We start from the raw sequence: 3,311 nt of genomic DNA on the forward strand, positions 1-3,311 counted from the left end.
CCGTTTAGCACAAAATAAATTTGTAAACTTAAATTAGATGCTTAATAACTTTCATTTAAATAAAAGAATTAGAAAGTTGAAGCAGAAAGTTTCAAATGAAATGCAGAATTTATATTAAGTTCTTTTAGGATCAAAAATGGAAAACCAAGTGAACATTTTTTTTCCTGGTGCTTCTGAATATAGGAAGCAAAAACAATAGAAATCTTCCCATAAACTCAGTGGTTTACTGCCCCCTGTAATATTTTACATCACTTGGTAATATTTCCTTTTGTTTTAAATAGTGTCACTGTGAGTTGGAGCTAATGGAATAGCTGCTAAAAAGCAAACAGAACAATATCATAAGCTCAGGATCTAGGAATGTTTTACTATCAAAGGTTTATACTTGGCATGATGTTTAGACCTTGAACTTAATGCACCTGTGTGAAGGTCTGGATGGAGTCCAACCTCTCAATCAAGACACAGCCTAGATGTCTCTTTGCTGGTGGGGGCTTTTTGGTAAGAGATGTTGAGGAGAACTGCTCCCTCTTTTACCCCCGCTCCTTTCTGGTATGCCTTGGTTTTGCATCTGGCTCTGGTTGGTTGTAGCCCATTTGGCCTATCTACCCTGGAAACTGCAGTGTCTTGCCACACTCTTACTGATTTTGATGCAAGAAATACCTCTTGGCCCACCACTAGGCCCAGCTTCCCTTTCTGCAATGCTTGCTTTATCAGCTGACAGCTATGTGAGTCTGGAGGTGGCTCCAACTAGCATCTGACTCTTGGGCCTCAGTTGGACAGGGTTGACATGAATTTGATATAAATTTATTTATTGATATACATACATATATGTATGTATACGCACACACACACACACACACACACAAACACCTAGTTTTGTTTCTCTAGAAAACTCAACCTAACACATTTGTAGAACTTTCCATAATAGAAAGGAAAATCATGATAAGCCATTTTCTTTCTGCCATAAGAGTAAAGAATTCACATAACATTCTGTTTAATTAATGATATCTTTGACCTTGATTTTAGAAGTATTTTCCCAGCCTGTATTAATTTAATGAATGAAATACTTTATATTACAAGCCTTTTAGCTTTGAGTCTGTACTTTAAAAATAACATAGCTTAAAGACTGTTTGGGTGTAGACTAGACTAAATTGGTAAACAATGACATGAAGGAAAACATCATTGTTGTGGTGAGGCACTATCCATTTGCTTCTGTGGAGCTAACAGAATAAGATGCGGCCACCCTAACACCAAGCTGGAGCACATGTTTTCAGTCACCATGTTCAGTAAGCTCCTTGAGAGTCTTCCTCTTTCTGTGGATCCTCTACTTATTTGGCTTGATGTCCTTCTCTAGAGATGGGTCCTCCTGACCACATGTGCAAAGTAGGGCAAAGCCTTCTCATCCGTGTTTCTCAGGGTATTCTGCTTGTGTTCTGTTTGTTTTTCTGACGGTTCATGGTATTTGCAATATTCTTTACCAACATCTTAATTTAAAGGCATCAACACTTCTTTGGTCTTCCTTATTCATTGCCCATCTTGCGCATCTGTATGAGGTGACATAGCTTTATTTTGAAACCATACAATATTATCCTAATATCGATACTGAAAACCACAAGCTTAGCTTTCACTCCACTCATCTAAGTGTGTGTCAATGTAAAATTGAATTATTTCAATCAAGACTTCCAATATATTGACTCCTTCATCTTCAAAATTCAAGTACTCTCTATATAGCCCTTAAGTTTTCCTTAAGCCAAATATATTCAGGTTGAAAAACTCATGAACCGTCCTATTTTACGCTGCTGTGGCATTGCTTGGAATGCTTTCCCAATGGGGCTTTCAGCAAATATTTAAACATGTACCTTCAATATAGATTCTGCTTTATAGTCTATACATTGCCTAGCCCAGAGGTTTTGGATCTGTATGCATGACATTGTTCATATTATCTTCCAAACATGCCCCCACAAACCTGGCAGATATATGACTTCATTCACCTTTCACAGCTTATAAAAATACCCTCTCCTGAAGTTTAGGAGAAAGACAAGGCTTTCTATGAGTAGTCCCACAAAGAGTCCCAGTCTTGGAAGCTTACAGGGGCAGTTCTACCCTGTCCTATAAGATCACTAGGAGTTAGCTTTGTGCAGTGGCAATACCGTAGCCAGTGAGGTTTATCCGAGGCGTGATTATTGCTAATTAAAAAAAAAAAAAAAAGATCATTGAGTCAGACACGACAGCAGTGAGTGTTGCATTATTCTAAAAGTTGTGTTTCTGTCTGCACCGGTGCCCGTCTCTCTATGTTCAGTTTACTATGGCAGCAACCGGCATTTTAACTATGGTTTTGTGTTACTTGTTTCTATTTCCATGTTGTTTCACAAATAGATTGCATATTTCTTAGATTTACTTATTTTTCTCCCATTCTATCAGTAATTTGCATAGATTTCACTTCAAATAAGTTGGGTAAAACAGGAAAAATACTTTTTTTTTCTTTTGTCATGGTAAGTTCTTCATAAAATACAATTTTATGCATGGACAGCCTCTTCATTTTTCAATTATGTTGTGCATAAAAATGAAACATATAAAACTGTTCATTTTTTTTACTATTTATTTGCTTAAAGAAATGCAAAGAGACAAAGAATTGGATTAGAGAAGCATTTTGAAATAGAATGAGTTGAATATGGCTAAAAAGAGAATTATAGAAAATGGAGTGGCTGTCAATTACATAACAAAGGTATATGAGGAAGTGGAAGCAGATTTTTAGCTACAGTACAGCAATTTGAATAAGGGAATTCAGGAATTTGGGAGTTTTGATGCAACTGTGACCAGCAGAAACATAAGAAGGCAGTTCTCGGATGGCGAGGAGGCATGCATGGATCTTGAGAAGCCAGTTCTCAGCAGGAGGCACGCTTTTTCTAATGCACAATTGTGTTCTGGGTAGGGAGAATAGTTGATGTCAGAGCCTCAGTCCCCTCATACTGCAGGCTGGCAGCCAATTGAACATTCCGGTGCTGATCTAGGCCTGGAATGGTGCAGTGAACCTCAAAGCTGGAAGAGAAGCGGGATCCTTTTCAGAACAATTCAGCTGCTGCAAGAAATTAACTCTGAAGTCTGATCATCTTACTTTGTGAGGAAATACTGATTCATAGATGAACTTTTTGATGAGGTGTAGAAACACACAGAGGACTCTTCCTTTATTAACAAGTAAAAACCTTTCTGGATTATATGTATTATTAAACCTAGCATACTTTTGGTAGACCAAATGAATGAAGATTTTGAAAAGCTTAGTTAGCAATTGAGGTGCAGGTTGAGCAGTAGTATGT

At 37.5% G+C, this 3,311-nt stretch overlaps 1 non-coding gene across 1 annotated transcript; it reads left to right on the plus strand.

Moving 5' to 3' along the window:
• Nucleotides 1–2,126: 2,126 nt before the first annotated feature.
• Nucleotides 2,127–2,264, plus strand: LOC115871041. Its single transcript, XR_004047032.1, has one exon. It is a non-coding gene; the product is annotated as a U4 spliceosomal RNA (small nuclear RNA).
• The last annotated feature ends 1,047 nt before the right edge of the window (nt 2,265–3,311 follow it).

Source organism: Echinops telfairi, unplaced genomic scaffold (genome assembly GCF_000313985.2).
Source record: "Echinops telfairi isolate 266 unplaced genomic scaffold, ASM31398v2 ScPeMD7_3533;HRSCAF=4204_0, whole genome shotgun sequence".
NCBI classification, from domain to species: domain Eukaryota; kingdom Metazoa; phylum Chordata; class Mammalia; order Afrosoricida; family Tenrecidae; genus Echinops; species Echinops telfairi.